The sequence below is a fragment of the Scyliorhinus canicula genome, chromosome 3, assembly GCF_902713615.1.
Source record: "Scyliorhinus canicula chromosome 3, sScyCan1.1, whole genome shotgun sequence".
NCBI lineage: Eukaryota > Metazoa > Chordata > Chondrichthyes > Carcharhiniformes > Scyliorhinidae > Scyliorhinus > Scyliorhinus canicula.
Window position 1 is genome coordinate 190,389,387 of NC_052148.1, and position 19,825 is coordinate 190,409,211.

General features: G+C 44.8%; 1 protein-coding gene across 2 annotated transcripts in view; it reads right to left on the bottom strand.

Moving 5' to 3' along the window:
* Window positions 1-19,825, bottom strand: part of LOC119963181 — a 790,592-nt gene that overhangs the window by 609,309 nt on the left and 161,458 nt on the right. The window lies entirely within an intron of this gene.

Here is a 19,825-nt window from a genome sequence, read left to right on the forward strand (position 1 = left end):
TCCTTTATCTAAACCTGTCTCCTATTTTCCAAGGTCTACTTCGCTCTGTTGCCGCCCGTTCATATACCTGTCTAGATGCCTCTTAAATGATGCTATCGTACCCGCCTCTACCACCTCTGCTGGTAAAGCGTTCCAGGCACCCACCACCCTCTGCGTAAAAAACTTTCCACGCACATCTCCCTTAAACTTTCCCCCTCTCACCTTGAAATTGTGACCCCTTGTGACTGACACCCCCACTCTTGGAAAAAGCTTGTTGCTATCCACCCTGTCCATACCTCTCATAATTTTGTAAACCTCAATCAGGTCCCCCCTCAACCTCCGTCTTTCCAACGAAAACAATCCTAATCTACTCAACCTTTCTTCATAGCTAGCACCCTCCATACCAGGCAACATCCTGGTGAACCTCCTCTGCACCCTCTCCAAAGCATCCACTTCCTTCTGGTAATGTGGCGACCAAAACTGCACGCAGTCTAAAGAGGCAGTAGAAAACTCATTGTTCTGAGAGTCAGGTGGCAAACAGTAATAAGACTCTTTTCTTATCTTAAAACATTCGCATGGCATTAATAGTTCAATCAACATCTTCCCCCCACTCTCCATAAATATACCTTAATATATAATATGTCCGCATTAAATCTCATACAAACTCCAAAATATTCAATTTCTGTCGTCTACCTAATCGTGATGCCAAACCTCAGCAAGAATATTCTTTAAATATGCAAATATCATGCAGTCAACATTTTATTATTGATATATGTGGCACAGGTACATGTGCTTAATATGATTGTCCCAAGTTGGCTTACATTAACACTGCACTGAAGGTACTGTGAAAATCCCCTAGTCACCACATTCCGGCGTCTGTTCGGGTATACAGAGGGGAATTCAGAATGTCCAAATTACCTAACAGCACCTCTTTCGAGACTTGTAGGAGGAAACCGGAGCACCCGGTGGAAACCCTTGCAGACACGGAGAGAACGTGCGGACCCAAGCTGTGAATCGTAACTGAGACCCTGGAGCTGTTAAGCAACAGTACTACCCACTGTGCTACCGTGTCGCCCATTTGTATACTGTTTACATACATTGTGTTTCCCCAGGTGTCAGTTGGCTTCTTGAACCTTTCCTTTCCATTCATATAAGTGCTACCTCAATGGAAGTTGTGTGAAAAGTAACAGTCTCCGAATTGAAATAGCTCACAATTAGCTGACTTTTGAATAAGGCACAATTGCAGGCTGTCTGTCAACACTGTAACTGTGGGGATAGCCTCCCCCAGTACACATTTTAGCACATACAGACATCAGACATGGTTGGCATGAGGGTCCAGATTTAGGAGGTGACATCAACATCTGTGCCCATTCAAGCTACTGTCCAGATGGTTGACACTGCTTTATCATTCCTATTGATCAGTGTGATAACAGATCTGATGCCATCAATGAGATGAGAGGAACACTGCCACATATACATAGGCTGTCAACGAGAGAAAATCTTCCTTGTTGGAAGTCATCATCAATCACAATGCATGCTCCTTAAGGCAGGTGCCAACTTCTACACCCTGTAGCAGCACCAGACTGCCCAAAGATAGGCAAACTTAGGCAAGCTACCTCAATGCCGGGTGCTCACCCACATCATGTTACGCGGCGGCAGGTCCTATAAATAATTCTAGGGCCATCGCAATAAGGGATGGACAGGCTATCTTCCTTCAGTAAACAGCCCAACAGTAAAATCACATTCCTGTTAGTGTGTGCAGCATCAGGCCATTATTAGCTGATTGCTTTTTAATGGCCTCACTCACGAGGATATTCAGCATTGTAATTCCACACAAAACCATTAAAGAAGGATTTATGTAAAAAAGTGATGATCTGAAAGCTGAGGAGGTATTGGCATTCAGATGGTTAATGTTCGGGGTATGAGGGAAGACAGCAGTGTCGAAAAGAATTAAATGTGCTTTGAGCATGGTGGAATGCTTGCATTTCCCTACACAATAGGTTTTCGATCTCCACAAGCTGGGGGGGGGGGGGGGGGGGGGGGGATTCCTGTTACCAGGCAAGGTGAGATCAAGAGCAATACCGGGTGAACCTTGAGCACAGCTGTCAATCTCTCTTGCTTGGTAAGGAATGTGTGATTCAGGAAAGTAAGGAGAGATAAAGTACAGTATAGCCACTTTTCTGAATGATCTATTGTATTATTCAGTCATTAAGCATTACGCTCAGTTAAATTTTTTTTCAACTCCCGAGTTTTTTATCCAACCCAAGGTATGAGCTCCCCCAACCCCCATTTCATCTCATATCTGGAGTTTACGGGGATCCAAAATTATGTTTTTGCTTAAATTTGAAAAATAGTTGGGAGGTAATTAGTGCGAGGCTTGTTTTCATTTAACTTTCTGAACATAACATAGAACATACAGTGCAGAAGGAGGCCATTTGGCCCATCGAGTCTGCACCGACCCACTTAAGCCCTCACTTCCACCCTATCCCCGTGACCCAAAAAACTTTTTGGTCACTAAGGGCAATTTATCATGGCCAATCCACCTAATCTGCACGTCTTTGGACTGTGGGAGGAAACCGGAGCACCTGGAGGAAACCCACACAGACACAGGGAGAATGTGCAGACTCCGCACAGAAAGTGACCCAGCGGGGAATCAAACCTGGGACCCTGGCGCTGTGAAGGCACAGTGCTATCCAGTTCTGCTACCGCGCTGCCCTTGACTACAGATGTCTGCGTCTCCTGCTCACATTAGGATAGACATTTAAGTGAACCTGACAGATTCAATAGGTGCAGTTCTCTAAGAATCAAGGATTACCTTGATGTTCTGATTTATTTAAATTTGGCCTTCATCTCATAGAAATGGTTATTGATGGACAGCCAAAGCCTCATTTTTTAATGTTATCGAAAACCAGTTCAATTAGAATTATTCAAAATTAAGTCGTACATGTCTCAAGCAACAGATTAAATGCCACTGCTCCTATGAACAACACATACAATGGAGCACTCTTTGCCAATATTGTAACTGCTCGGTGTGGCTTTTCTTTCATCATTATATTCAAATTTTGGCAACGTACTGCTCCATATAGAATCAAATAAACTTGGTCCACCTTATTTATAATTGTTTCGCTGGAGCATACAGTGGAAACAATGCAAGATGATTTGCTTATTTAAACACCTCCCACAGTAGATTGTGGAATTCGACTGAGAAAGTAACTCAGGATCACAAGGTGATTTCTCCACCAGAATTCTTAGATTATCAGAAATACAGATTTACAGTGAACTCCACGTGGTGATTTAATTCACCACCTATTATTAATTCAGGAATTGTCGGAGTCGCTTCCTCAATTTCTCCGCAGTTTATTTAATTGGCCTTCATATATTATGTTAAAACTGGAGAATCAATGCTATTCAAGACAATTAATGCCATCCAGGGTGTGAAATATTAATGAGTGCCCCCTCGCATGCATTGTGGAGGAACATAAATCCCCGCCATTAGCATGAGTAATTGAAACTGTTCTTTTATAGTTACATAGCCAAAGTAATCCATTTTAAATGCTATATGAAATATTCATCATTTGCCTTTATGTAGTCCTTTCAAGAATATTTCAAAATTAAACAAATCTCAAAAGCACAACCCTATCGAATTTTAATGAAATCTCTGCCATGACAGAGTCGGCATCACTGATGCTTTGACTCAATAGTATTCAACAAATAAGATTGTAGAAGTCCAGAGGCCAAAATTAACATTGCACTGCCTGAAAGACAAGACACAGTTGGCCCCAAGAGAGTGTCACAACACTAGGTTACAGTATCCTCTGGAATACCAAATTTGCATTATTATTAGGCAGTAACTCTAAATTGAAATTGATATCAGAATCAGACCAATTGGGATAATCACATTTTGGATTAAAATCTGGGCTTTTGTGTATTTAAAGAGATAGATTTTTTTTTAAATTATGATGTGTGACTTGGAAGTGTTGGTGTTCCTGTTCATCTGCTGCCTTTGTACTTCCAGGTGGTGGAGGTTGGGGGCAGAAGTGCTATCAAAGATATGCAACAAAGACAAAGATTTCAAAAAAAAAATTTTTAGAGTACCCAATTCAATTTTTCCAATTAAGGGGCAATTTAGCGTGTTCAATCCACCTATCTTGCACATCTTTGGGTTGTGGGGGCAAAACCCACGCAAACACAGGGAGAACGTGCAAACTCCACACGGACAGTGACCCAGAGCCGGGATCGAACCTGGGACCTCGGAGCTGTGAGACTGCAGTGCTACCACTGCGCCACCATGCTGCCCTAACAAAGGCAAAGATGAACTGATCATTCAACCGCTATAGATTTGCAAAGGCTAAGTCATGTCTAACAAAACGAGTTGAATTTATTGAGGTGGTAGCTTACGAGGTAGGTAAAGGAGTGTTTAAGATTTATGCAAACTTTCAGAAGATAATGGCCGCGATTCTCTGGCCGTGTTGTGCTTGAGAGAGAGCACAACGCGGCTGGTGAATCCCGGGAGTGGCCTCCCATGGGCCTCCTGGCTACCTCCGCACCTCACGAGATTCACCCGCGTCCCATGAGGCGTCGGAATCGGAACTCCATCCAAAAGGGACGGGACCAAACAGAGCTTGCAGAAATAGGTCTTAAACCTACTTAAGGCCTACTTACCCGGAATACACTGACATCCCTCAATTCACCGGCCTCCCAAGGGAGTTTCATGCTGCAGTGGACAGGTCAGAAATGACCTCCCCCAGCATCGACTCTTGCTGGGTGTTAAATTCATAAAATCCCTATAGTGCAGAAGAAAGCCATTGGGCCAATCGAGTCTATACCTAACTTCCGAAGTATCACCCTACCTTGGCCAATACCCCTGCCCTATTCCCATAACCCCAATTAACCTGCATCCATGGACACCAAGGGGCAGTTTAGCTTGGCCAACCCACCTAACCTGCACAGCTTTGGACTGTGGGAGGAAACCCGAGCACCTGGAGGAAACCCATGCACACACAGGGAGTACGTGCAAACTCCACACAGACAGAAAGGCCGGAATTGACTCCGGGTCCCTGGCGCTGTGAGGCACCAATGCTAACCACTGTGGCACCGTGCCATCTAGGCCTTGATATGGAAGCCTGGATACATCTCTGACTCTTTCCCTGAAATTTAGGGGATCAATTTTTACTGATTCACCATCCAATTAGAAGAAAAGTCATATCAGTGGAAATAATTTTGAAACGACTTATGAAGCCCCCTTAAAACAATACAGATCCAATTTATAAAGTGACTGTCATTCTTGACTTTGGTTAAAATTTGGTAGAAAGATAAATGTCACTGAAAAATAAAAAGTCTGTTGTGTCATTATATTTATTTATCTCAGTAACAGTGATTCAAGCGTGAGGCAGCAAGACTCTGTATTGATTTATGTCTGACCTCCATTGCCAAGTTGCTGTAACAGTTTTAACTTGAGGTAAAGCTGCAGACGCTAAACTTTGTGTTGAAAATGTAATTTGAAAGTTCCTGCTTGAATTGCCTGGTCAGGAAGTTGAAAAACAAATCACGCTTGTGTAACTGCATGCTGTTAACTATGTGTTACTATAATAAACATGCTATGTGCAGAGTAATGACAGGATGAAAAATGTAATGCAAGTATCATTACCAATAATAAATAGCAAAAGAACAGAATGAAGCTGTGTGGCAAGTGTCAGTTCAAACTCGATCCAAAGGTGTACTCTTGCCAACGTCGAGATAGTAAAATGAGTTTCAACATAATTATATGCCGCATACCAGTTTTAATTTAAATTTTAAATTAGCTGCTGTCTATTACAGCACTTTGCAGCAAATTAATTGTGCTGCTCGCTGAGTGATTGCTTCTTCACCGCCATTAAGAGCAAGAACTGATCAATGTTTAACTAACAAACTGGCAGGTATAAATTATTTTTCTCACGCAGCAGAAAATGGGAAAGAATGATAAATTAAATGCAAACTGTGTAATGAGTAAGGCATGTCCAATATTGGAAAACCACAATATTAATGGAAGTAACACGGTGAAAAGAGAGATGCCAGCGATTCTCAAATATCTCCAGGGCTCGACTGTACATTCCCCAAGGTGATGATTACTGATTGTATAATAGATAGTGAAGTGTGGCTGATCACGGTCAGTAATGATTCCTGTGACTAATCACGGATTCCTGTAACTCCTACTGTCAATTTTCATAGACTGAGAACTGGTCAGCTAGGAAATGATTAAAATTCCAATGCTCCAAGCCTTATAAATCACACTGATTTTTTATTACCACAGTGCTGATCCAATTCTTTAACTGACACTATCTGTACAAAACCATAAAGGTTTTAGTCAATATGCAATTCTGACAGCCAGCATGACAATCGTAAACTGTTAACATTTACTGATACTACAATTTGAGATAATTATTATAAAATCATTTGTAAATAGTTACCAGAATTATAGCGATGATTGTAGTTGCAATGGCTGTAATTTCAGCAGGAATTTCAAATCTCCATGTTGAGCTGAATCCAGACATACTGGGGTTAAATTATAGCAGGTTATTATTCTACTCCATTCCCGGCCCTGTGCTTTTGATGGCCCTGTTTAATAGGCCAGCCAAGGTATCCAGTTGTAGCAGGGTTTACTTATTATGGGGTTGCCAGGATAATTCTGAAATCTCTAAGAAGGAAGATCAATCTCTAAGGTACTGCTGAAAATAACACAGGAGAAAAATCATAGGGGCATTAATTTTTTTGCACTTTTCATTTGGGTATTTTCATTTACTAATTCTAAAACATATTGGAGATAATGAAAAATGGTTTTATTAACAGTTAAGATAAATTTAATTGAGCAACATTGGCCCAAATAATATTTGTGCGGCAGGAAGGGAGACTGGGGGTGAGAGGTAGGGGAAGCGATGGTGGGCAGGATTTAAGGCCTAATTTAACAGCAGAACCTGTTTTAAATTTTATAAACAATTTTCCTGGTGGGAAATTAGCAAGTGAGCAGAGCAGACCTAAGTCTGATGTGGGGGTGAAGGGAGTTGGACATTGTGGGGATCCGATTGTGCATGAATAAACCACTTGGCAAGTCTGCCATTATCAGGGGTTCCATTGCATGGAAGTAAGCTTGATGAGATGGAAGGAATGGATGCACTCCTACTCTTCCTGGCTCACAATTAATGCTGTAAAAAACTTGATGGATCCAACCGTTGATACCTTCCTTCAGCTCAGCATTTCCTGATTACCAGAAACACAGTACTATAACATGGTAGCATTGTGGATAGCACAATCGCTTCACAGCTCCAGGGTCCCAGGTTTGATTCTGGCTTGGGTCACTCTCTGTGTGGAGTCTGCACATCCTCCCCGTGTGTGCGTGGGTTTCCTCCGGGTGCTCCGGTTTCCTCCCACAGTCCAAAGATGTGCAGGTTGGGTGGATTGGCCATGATAAATTGCCCTTCATGTCCAAAATTGCCCTTAGTGTTGGGTGGGGTTACTGGGTTATGGGGATAGGGTGGAGGTGTTGACCTTGGGTAGGGTGCTCTTTCCAAGAGCCGGTGCTGACTCGATGGGCCGAATGGCCTCCTTCAGCACTGTAAATTCTATGATCTATGATTAAGACTAATAATTAAGTTAGAGGCTGTCAACCAACCTGCCTCATGCTCCTGAGAGCCACTTTTCATTAAGTCCATGCTGAACGCATTCCCTCCATTCAACCTTTTTCCATTATTTCATGGGATGTGAACATCACTGGTTCGACCAGCATTTGTTCCCCATCCCTTCTTAAACCCTGAAGTCCTTGTGATGTAGGTAAACCTACAGTTCTTTGAGGGAGTGAGTGCCAGTACTTTGATCCAGCGACAGTGAAGAAACAGTGATATATTTCCAAGTCAGGATGGTATGAGGCTCAGAGGGAAACTTTGCAGGTGGTGGTGCTTCCATGGGTTTGCTTCAACTTATTCCTTGAAGTGGAAGGTGTTGTTGCGAGAGACTTGGTGAGTTGCGGCAGTGCATCTTTCAGATGACACACACTGCTGCCACTGTTCAGCAGTGGTTGAGGAAGTAAATATTTAAGGTGGAAGATTGGGTGCCGATCAAGGGGTGTTTGTCCTGGATGTTGTGGAGCTCCTTGAATGTTGATGGATGTCATGCACTCATCCAGGCAGTGGAGAGTATTCTATCACAGTCCTGACTTGTGCCATTTAGATTAAAGGCAGCCTTTGAGATGTCAAAATGTGAGTTATTCACCGCAGAATTCCCAGCCCCTAACCTACACTTGGAGCCACAGTATTTATATAGTTGGTCTAGTTAAGTGTCTTCTCAATGGTAAACCCTAGGACGTTGATGTTGAGGATCTCAGAGATGGTAAGGCCATTGAATGGTAATGAGATTTTGGATCAATTTACTTTTGTTGTACTTAGTCATTGCCTGGATGAATGGTGTGATACCAAGGAGCCCTAGCAAAATTGAAGTTAATGTGTATTAGGGGGAAAATTCGGCACCAGTTGGAGCTGTACAGAACTCATTTCCGGGTAAGTGTTCTCCAAGGCGACCTTCAGGACGCGCGACAATGCAGAATCGCTGAGCAGAAACTTATAGCCAAGTTCCGCACAGATGAATGGGGCCTCAACCGGGACCTGGGATTTATGTTGCATTACATTCACCCCCCACCATCTGGCCTGGGCTTGAAAAATCCTACCAACTGCCCTGGCTTGAGACAATTCACACCTCTTTAACCTGGGGTTACCCCTATCTCTGGATCTGTAAAGATTTAATTACCTGCAAATGCTCGCATTCTAAGCATTACCTGGCATCTTTGAATTTGTCTACCTCTATGTTTCTGGAACGTACCTCTTCATTCACCTGAGGAAGGAGCAGTGCTCTGAAAGCTAGTGTTTGAAGCAAACCTGTTGGACTTTAACCTGGTGTTGTAAGACTTCTTACTGCAGTCATTGGTGAACATCTCGACTTCTGACCTTATGATGGATCGATGGAAAGGAAGCTTTTGAAGATGGTTGACCCCAGGACATTATTATCCCGAGGTACTCCTTCCATAATATCCTGGGGCTGAGATTTTTTCTGTATCTCTTCAACCAGTGCAGAGTTTTCCCCTTCATTCACATCATCTTCAATTTTGCTAGGTCTCCTTGGTGCCACACCATTCCTCTGTCTTAGAGTTGGAAGTCCCTCCTTCATTTCTAACGCTTATATAACCTTCTCAATGTATTTGTTGAAACATTTTACAGAATGCATCCAGCTGTAGGTGTTTTGGATTATCATCAGAGCGGCATCTGTGGACAGGAGCTTGCCCAACAATACTAACTGATTGTCAAACAACTTAACAACTGCTGCTTTGATCCAGTAATTTGCCCACCAAGGGAGTATAAAGTGAGACGCAATGAATAAATACAAAGCTACAATTGGGCAGCACGGTAGCCTTGTGGATAGCACAATTGCTTCACAGCTCCAGGGTCCCAGGTTCGATTCCAGCTTGGGTCACTGTCTGTGTGGAGTCTGCACATCCTCCCCGTGTGTGCGTGGGTTTCCTCCGGGTGCTCCGGTTTCCTCCCACAGTCCAAAGATGTGCAGGTTAGGTGGATTGACCATGATAAATTGCCCTTAGTGTCCAAAATTTCCCTTAGTGTTGGGTGGGGTTACTGGGTTATGGGGATAAGGTGGAGGTGTTGACCTTGGGTAGGGTGCTCTTTCCAAGAGCCGGTGCAGACTTGATGGGCCGAATGGCCTCCTTCTGCACTGTAAATTCTATGAAATTGCTCCGGTTGTTGTTGAAAATTTCCCGTCACAGAAGATTAAACCAAATACATGCCTCTGCATTGTGTGCGCTCTATGCATTGGTTCCCATAAAAAAGGCTTTATCAAAATTCTAACAACAATGTTTATATTTGATGTAAAAGGGACAAAGGAATCCCATGCATTGAGTGCCTTACCACAAATTTCATGAGGAAATCAAATATATTCATTTGCTATTTTGGATGATTTGCAAGGTGATTATTTACATAGAATTTACAGTGCAGAAGGAGGCCATTCAGCCCATCGAGTCTGCACCAGCTCTTGGAAAGTGCACCCTACCCAAGGTCAACACCTCCACCCTATCCCCATAACCCAGTAACCCCACCCAACACTAAGGGCAATTTTGGACACTAAGGGCAATTTATCATGGCCAATCCACCTAACCTGCACATCTTTGGACTGTGGGAGGAAACCGGAGCACCCGGAGGAAACCCACGCACACACGGGGAGGATGTGCAGACTCCACACAGACAGTGACCCAAGCCAGAATCGAACCTGGGACCCTGGAGCTGTGAAGCGATTGTGCTATCCACAATGCTACCGTGCTGTGATAGAATTATTGGCAATCTTGCTTCTTTGCCTTTGTTGAAATTTTTTATTCTGTAGCAAAGAGGCATGAATGCCTCAATGACCTACTGTATTAGATCAGAGGTTTGCCTACTACCAATCACGTGCTGGGAAGATAAGCAGATAGCAATTGCAATTTACCTGGTTAGTAGCCAAGTAAAATTTAACTATCTTGCACTGGGTTCTAATTTAGAGCTACAGAAATACTGAAGTTCTGGACTCAAGATATGACAATATCCAGCATGGGTGAGACGTGCTTGGAGTTTCTCCATTAATGTTCATCGATTCCATTCAGAAGTTGCAAGAGTCCTGTTTTGGAAGGACACCCATACTCATGGAGCTGAGGCCAAGAGGATCATGGGGCAGGATTCTCTGAAAATGGGGCTATGTCCCCACGCCGGCAGGAAATACCAGCGCCAACAACTCCGGCATCAACGGCCCCCCCCCAAGGTGAGGAATTTTCACCTTTCAAGGAGGCTAGGATGCCGCCGGAGTCGCCCCGACTGCTCTAGCCGGCGCCAAAGGGGCGGTACCACTTCGCGCATGCGCGGAATGCCGGCGTGATCTCGCGCATGCTGTTCTTTTCACCGCGCCGGCCCCCGGGCAATATTGCGGAGCCCTACAGGGGCCCGGCGCGGAGGAAGGAAGGCTGCCATGGAAACAGCCTGCCCGCAGGATTGGTAGACCTTGATCGCGGGGCAGGCCACCGTGGGGGGCTCCCCCATGGGGTCAGATCCTCCCGCGCCCCCCCCCAGGACCGCCCCCACATACTCACATGCCAGGTCCCGCCGTGCATGAGGTGAGTAATTCATGCCGGCGGGACTGGCCAAACTGCTCGGCCACTCGGGGCCCAGAGAATCGCTGGTGGGGGGGTTGGGGGGGGGGGGGGGGGAGGAGGAGGGGGGAGGTGGCCGCTGTCAACGGTCCCCGACTGGCATGGCGAGAATCCCGGCGGTGGAGAATAGGGCAGCCAGCATTGAGATGGCGTGGCGGGATTTGCGCCTTCCCCCAGGGATTCTCCGACCCAGTCGGGGGTCGGTGAATCCCGGCCAAGATGTCTCAGCAAAACATTTGGCTCCTCCAGTCTGCTCCACCATTCAATAAGATCGTGGCTGATCGTGGTTCATCTGATTGTGGCCTCAACCCCACATTCTTCCTACTCCAGATAACCTTTGACTTTCTTGAAGCCAGAATCAAAACTAGTTTCACTGAATTTACCTTTCACCTTGCAGGAGAGAACTGCATCAAAGCTGATGGGAAAATTGACTGGTGTCACTGGTAGCCTTGGCTGCTGAATTGGAGGTAGGCACTCAATGACCCCCAACTCTCAATGTCGTATGTCTGAGATTGCAACACTGTATAGCAGTATACAAGGTGATCTAGTAGATTTACTTGGGGATCATATGAACATGGGGAGGCTTTGGGAAGGCATTGTGCAGGCAGTCAGCCTCTTAAAAGCTCAACCAACAATAACTAGCAGCAAGTTATAAGAGGTTTGTTTGGATTGCACGAAACGGCAAATGTTGTAACTTCATGGGAAACCAAAGGAATAATGTACATGGCAGAAATTGGTCAGTTAGCGTCTATTGATCATTGAAGTTATAGCTATACACTAGGAGAACCTCCATGAGTACTTTTTGCGAACCACAATGGAACTCAACATGAGTGTGTTGTTGAGTAGACTCTTTGGACATTCCTTCACAGTTTTGTTTTACGATGCAACAGGAGGAACATGCATGATTTTTTTTATTGGCATACATCATTCTCATGTGGGAAACTGTTGACCGTTAATAGGCCTATACTCGCTGGAGTTTCGAAGAATGAGGGGAGATGAAATTGAAGTATACAAGATGCTAAGAGGTATGAATAAAGTAGACGTGGGACAGATGATTCCTCTTGAGGGGCATTCTAAAATGAGAGGTCATAATCTTGGAATAAGAGGTAGCAAATTTAAAACAGATTTGAGGAGAAACTACTTCTCCCAAAAGGTTGTAAATCTATGGAACTTGCTACCCCAGAGTGCGTTGGAGCAGTGAGTAAATTTAAGGAGGAGTTAGAATGGGTTGAAGTGTTATGGAAAACAGGCAGGACCGTGGAGTTGAGGCCAGGATGGAATCAGCCATGATCAAAATGAAGGGTAGGTTTGGGAGGTTAAATTGCCTACTCCCGCTCCTAGTTCATGTGTTTTAGGGGGGAGATTCTCTGGCGGATTTTGCAATCCAGCTCTTGGTCTGTAACATTGGAGGTAACAGATGAGGAACATATCAGCCATGATATAGGACAGAGGTCAGAGGTAGGTTTTTTACGCAAAGTGTGGTGAGGCTGTGGAATGCCCTACCTGCAACAGTAGTGAACTCGCCAACATTGAGGGCATTTAAAAGTTTATTGGATAAGCATATGGATGATAATGGCATAGTGTAGGTTAGATGGCCTTTAGTTTTTGACTTCCCATGTCGGTGCAACATCATGGGCCGAAGGGCCTGTACTGCGCTGTATCGTTCTATGTTCTATGTTCTATGATAGAATAGCAGAGCAGACTTGATGGGCTGAATGGCCTAATTCAGAATCTATATCTTATGAACTTAAAATATACTGTAAGCCTCTATAAAGATCACAAAGATGGCATACAAAAATGTTTCTTTATAAGTGACATTCACGTAGAAGAATATGCAGCTCAATAACACCTGGTTTGCTGCAGCAACAATCAACTGTGGCCTTATGAAGAAATCAGAGGTTATGCATCGGTGAAGCCCAAGAAGGTGCCGCAGCAATTCAATCATAAACGTTGGTTATATTGAATAAAGTTTTTGCTGCTGTCAACTGGCTCCATGACCTGGGTAGTATGTTGCCAAATAATGCACTGATACACAACGAAGTGCGTTATTATATCAGAAATGTTACCTCGACAATGTCTGTAATCAGTGTGGGTTCACACTCACAATCGTGTTGGAAGTGTAAAAAGCTGTTGCCATCACAATCCTTTAGAAGGATGTCAATGCTGGATGCTAACATCATCATATTATGCAGCTCAACAAATTCTCACTCCAATACCTGAGATCCATCATATGGATCAAATGGCAGGCTGGAATTCTGAAGCGCAACAGCCTCAAGCATGCCAATCTCAGCGATTAAGGTCAGGTATGTTGTCCTTATGTAAGAGTTAGAATGTCAGAACATTTTAATATTGAGAGGGTCGATAGATGCTGCTGTGCCAGCCAATGAGTTGCAGGCAGGACTGAGCAGGATCAAGAACAAACAGTGGATCAGATTTGCACTCCTGAAGGGAAGCCAAGAGTCGGGAAGTTTTCCAGCTCACCACACCAGCAATTTTGGAAATGGGAGTGGAACTTCTGCATCTTGTTTCCAGCGCCATTCTGGGTAAGCTGTGGAGTCTCCTCGAAAATCTAGGCCATATGTATATTACAGCAAACTATGCCTATTTACTCAGAAAAAGACAAAGTAAACAATGTTTATTTATTAAACAAACAGCAACACAAACAAAGTATTAGTACAGAATTATTTTTTTATGAAGTCATCAAACAGTAGCAAATAGAATTCATAACCGAATTTGCTGTAAATCACCACATGAAAGCAGGGTGACTTCTCTTGTGAAATGCAGTGAGTTGAGGATAGTTACACAAATTTCTTCTATTTCAGTTCTCTGTCTGAAGGCAGGTCTCACCAACAGCACCACAACCTCTACCACAGGTACGACAAGCGGGAAGAACCCAAATCCAAACCAGCTGGAATGGAGAACCCATCCCAATTTGATCCACATGGCCATCACAGCCAATTGAGTCCTAAGGAGTCAACTTGCACTTTTACATGCATAAAGCAATCCAAAGATGTGCAGGTTAGGTGGATTGGCCCTGCTAAATTGCCCCTTAGTGTCCAAAAGGTTAGGTCGGCTTACTGGGTAACGGGGATAGGGTGGAGGAACGGGCCTAAGTAGGCTGTTCTTTCTAGTATAGACCCAAAGGGCCGAATGGGCTCTTTCTGCACTGTAAATTCTATGATTCTATGAATTCCGAGCTAAGAATCGCGATGGTAGTAGTTCCAATTTTCTTTCCATCTCATGGCTGGCCAAGGATCTCTCCCACTCCTGCTGCCTGCTATTGGTACATAAAAGCAAATTACTGCGGATGCTGGAATCTGAAACGAAAGGGAAAATGCTGGAAAATCTCAGCAAGTCTGGCAGCATCTGTAGGGAGAGAAAGGAGCTAACGTTTTGAGTCCTATGACACTTTGTCAAAGCTTTGACAAAGACTCATTGGACTCGAAACGTTAGCTCTTTTCTCTCCCTGCAGATGCTGCCCGACTTGCTGAGATTTTACAGCATTTTCCCTTTTGTTTGCTATTGGTACATATTGAGTCAGATGCTCTTTCCTAGGGTAGGAGAGTCAAGTACTAGGGGACAAAGGTTTAAAGTGCACGGGGAAAAGTTTAGAACAGATCTGTGAGGCAGGTTTTTTTAAACAGAGGGTGGTAAATAAATGGAACGCGCTGCCTGGGGAGGTGGTGGGGGCAGATATATAGCAGCATTTAAGGGACATCTAGACAAATGTATGAATAGTGTGGGAATGGAGGATATGGACTCCGTAAGTGCATAGTTACGATTTTAGTTTAGGCAGGTACCATGGTCGGTACCTTGGAGGGCCGAAGGGTCTGTTCCTGTGCTGTGTTGTCCTTTGTTCTGTTTGGCTCTGTTATGCACCCAACTTCCTTGGCCATTAAGTCCTGTACTGGGATTCAAATCTGCAGCTTCTGGCTTAGAGGGAGGGATACCACTTATAGTGTCATAAGACTTCCGAGTTACATTTTACAAATTGATTATTTGTCTCATGATATACAGTGATTGAAGGTGTTACATTATACCAATAATGTGCATAAAATCAATCCCACTCACAGCAGTGATCCAAGTGTTATTGATGGGGAAATTAGCCAACAATCCCATTCTGGCTGAGAAGTGGTGTCACTATATTAAGCCATAAATATTAGCAAGATGAAAAGTTAAAATACAACTTTGAGCTTTAAATTTATGTTAAAGTCTACAGCTGGCAACATCTCAACTTTGATCTCAAGGTGATGAGCAGGGATATAGAGACAAGCACCACTGTGTTGATCTTCTAAAGGCAAAGTGCTGACAGCAGAAAGCTAAACAGTAGCAAATGAGCTGTTTGTACATACCGGAGAGTTGTCCCACTCATAGTGGCTTAACTGACTCCAACAGTCTAGTTCTCTTTCCAAGAAAGGTTATCATCTTCAAATTTGAAGATTTAGCACTATTCAAATCTGAAATTAAGATTATAATTTTTTTTCCATTTGGCTGTTGCAATTAAACAGGAAGACATCAAGCAACCAAATTTGATGGCTGTGAACCATCACTGAATTAAACGAGTTTCCAAATTTTATGGAGAAGGTTTGTAAACAGCAGATTCAGCAATGGTGATCATCACCTTAGAAGTGCTAACCCTGCAGCAGTTTTTGGTTATCACTGTGCAATAGGCTCGTCAGTTGCAGACTGAACTCTCCTCCAGAGGTTGCAACTGCATGCATTTCTCTTTCAAATCCTACAGTAAAAATCAACCTGGTTAACATGTCTGTTTGGCTGTGATTCCTGCTAGAACACTGCTCACGGTAGCACTATGATTACCACTGCTGCCTCACAGCTTAAGAGTCCTGGGTTCAATTCTGGCCTTGGGTTACTGTCTGTGGGACGTTTGCACTTTCTCCCCGTGTCTGCGTGGGTTTCCTCTGGGTGCTCTGGTTTCCTCCCACAGTCCAAAGATGTGCAGGTTAGGTGGATTGGCCATGCTGAATTACCCCATAGCGTCCAAAAGGTCAGGTGGCGTTACTGGGTTACATGGATAGGGTGGAGGCGTGGGCTTAAGTAGGGTGCTCTTTCCAAGGGCCGGTGCAGACTCGATGGGCTGACTGGCCTCCTTCTGCTCTGTAAATTTTATGATTCTCCAAAAGGGCGCGAAACATTTTCATTTTGAAACATCGTGAATACAAACCAGCTGCTGTTATTGCTATTTATGTCAAACTATCAGAAAAATGAATCCTTTCTATCCCTAATGGTAGACCACACAGGGAAAGGGTAGATTCTGATATTTGGCAATGTACTCATCGACATCCCTAATGGTCTTGCAATTGTATGTGCGTGTGTTTGTGATAGCTTTGCAGCAGCAGGATTTTGAGCTTTGCTTCGCTCCAAATGAAATCTTCCTTCCAAACGTATCAACATTCTTATTCAGAATCCTATTTAGGATTCAGACTTTGAATCTTTTATATCTAAAATATGACTCATTCCTTTTTTGTAATTGGGTTAAAAATGAATGATTACTTTGACTACAAAATCGCAGTGATATTTTAAAGAAATAAATGCAGATACAAGCTCCAATTTTCAAGTGTTTTATAAATGTTCTCAGAGCCAACCTCATCATCCTAAATCTTTAATCTCACTTTTGACTGCATTCCAGAGGAAATTTCAGACCACATTGTCAGATAAATCGGCAAATTTATAAATTGGGATATATCGGGAAGGAAGGGAGCATAGGATGTCTCTATGCTGATGACCTGCTAATATATGTCATGAATCTGGTCTCCTCTATAGACAAGATTGTGAAGCTGCTGAGGAGTTTTGGCTCCTTCTTGGGTTATAAATTAAACCTGGGAAAAAGTGAATATATTCCGGTCAATCCCCCATGAGGGGAATCAATCTGGGGGTATGGCCCATCCGCCGGGTCAGAGGTAATTTCTGGTATCTGGGTATCCAAGTCTGTTGGGTCGGGTGGAATCTGATTTGAAGAGGTCAGGTAGCCTCCCATTATCCATGGCGGGTAGAAACCAGATGATCAAGATGAATATTCTGCTGAATTACTATTTTTGTTTCAATGCCGTCCTATCTTTCTCACTAAATCGTTCTTTGTGAAGGTAAGCAAGGTAGTGAATCCCTTCACATGGGCGGGTAAGGCACCAAGAGTCTGCAGGGTGTACCTCCAGAAGGGCTGGCGGTCAGCGGCCTTGGCACCACCCAAGTTCCTCATGTATTACTGGGCGGACAATATGGAGAAACTGTTGGGGTGGTATAATTAATCGGATATCAAAAGGGGAGGATAGAGCCAAGTTCGTGTAAGGGATCAGGCCTCTAGGCTCTAGTGATGGCCCCAGTCCTATCTGTCCAGCGAAATATACATTGAAGATATGTATGCAGATTAGTCAACATGACAAGCTGAGTGCCATGTCATTATCGCCCCTATAAGCAGTAACCATGGGCAGGATTCTCCATCTGCCGATGCCGAAATTGCAAAACACAATTCGGTGCAGAATAGCTTTGAAGCCGAAATCGCGGTAGGTGCCAGTTTGACACCAAATCGGGATGCTCTGGAAAATGGCGTAAACGCGGAGCTTGCTGTGCGGGGCTAAAGTACAGTAGGCATATCATTATCGGGCCTGGCAACCTATTCTCCGGGGCGTCCGAGATTCACCGCCTCTGATGGGCCGTGTTCCCGAAGGCCTGGTTAATTTGTGCTCTCATTTGGCATAGCAGCTGCTGAGTGAGAGAGAGAGGAGGTAGGAAATGACGAGGAGTGACTGCGGGCAGCCGGCATGGACACTGGCCATGCTGGCCGCGGCAGGGGGTCCCTGCCAGGGATGAAGGAGGGGAGAAGGGGGAACAGGCCGGGGTCCCCCCACAGGACTGGGGTGGTGCCAGGGCGCCGACCGCCAATATGGTGGCCATTTTCTGCGCACCCACTTACACCCACCCCTGTGCCTGGTTCTACACAGTGACACTGGCCGTATGGGTGTACCCACCCCCGCACCCCACCCACGCCACTGCGCACTCCCCCCCCCCCCCTGCACATCCTGCCCAACCGGCCGCCACCCACCTGTGGATCACTCAAAGCAGCCCCCAGTGTTGGTAGTGCCAGCCAATGGTACCCCTGGCAGCAGGGACAGGTGCCAGGGTCGGGGGGAGGGGCTGGATACGGGCATGTGGGTGGGGCGAGGTTATTGCCAGGGGCACAGCACTGCTGACTTACCCTGGCCACCCTGAGGAGGTCATGGAGTTTATTCCTGCTCTGCATGCCAATCCGGGCGGCGTTCACCACGGCGCTGACCGCATCTGCCACCTGCACCCAGGCACGGCGAACAGCGGCACCTGGAAGCCTTCCTCCCGGGCTGGGGTACAGAGTCATCCACTTCTCCTGCACGGCATCTATGAGGGTGTCCAGCTCAGCATCCCCAAACCATGGCGCTACTCTCCTTCCAGCCATCTTGTTGACTCGGACGGTTGGATCACCTAAGTGCTATAATGATATATATGGTCAGGTTAGTGAAGGGTTGATAATTTCATCTCTGTGTAAATCAAACACGAGAGTGTGTTACGACTCTGTATTTAAGATAGCCTCTCAAGGAATTCTGGGAATAGGATGAGAAGCTTAGAGTAGACAGAGATAGCACGAGGCTAGTGTAGTTAGTGACGAGATAGATTTTGAATACTGTAAGACATATTCAATGTCATTTAATTATCATCTGTAGCTCAGTAGAGTGTTCGAACTTCATTTAATCAGTAGTGTAATAATAAAGTAGATTTGTTTCAATCCTTTGATTGGTATATTCTTTGTCAACACTACATCGGGTCATTCTGGAAGAAAGGACAAAGAATGCAACATATTACCAATAATGATAATAGAACAAGTGCGGCTGCGGCGTGTTAGCCGCATGTGTGCCAATCACGGACCTGACGAAAATGGCACCGTTTTGCATGGAATTGGTTCTGTTCCACGTGGCGATGGTGCTAGCTCATTTAAAGTAGCTGAATCGATGCAGCTGTTGCGCTGTTTTTCCTGTCGTAAAACATCACTGTTTCCACGCCGGTGTCGGCTCTTAGTCTGAAAATCAGAGAATCCAGCCTCATTTGTTTGCACCACCGGGTTTGAATTTGAATTTAAGGTATGAGAAGGGAAGGGGCTAGAATGCCTATGAGGTCTGCCTATGGAGTGACAATTCACCAAATGGGAAGAGTTTTCAGCAAAGTTCCAAGTATCAGGGCATACCTGTTCTGATACTTTCAATTGCGCGACTTAGTTCATAGGGCTTTCTGTCCTTTCCCCTTAGCACCGCAGCCCTCCCTGTTGGAGGAAAACTGACAGCTGACAAGGTTTGGGGGCAAGATCTTAAATATCTATGAACGGACCATCTCATCGGAATCTTCACCACTTGATCGGGTGAAGGCAAAATGGGAGGAGGAGTTGGGACTGATCCGAGATGAGGCAGCAAGGTAGCATAGTGGTTAGCACAGTTGCTTCACAGTTTCAGAGTCCCAGGTTCGATTCCCGGCTTGGGTCACTGTCTGTGCGGAGTCTGCATGACCTCCTTGTTTCTACCTGGGTTTCCTCCGCGTGCTCCAGTTTCCTCCCACAGTCCAAAGATTTGCAGGTTAGGTGGATTGGCCATGATAAATTGCCCT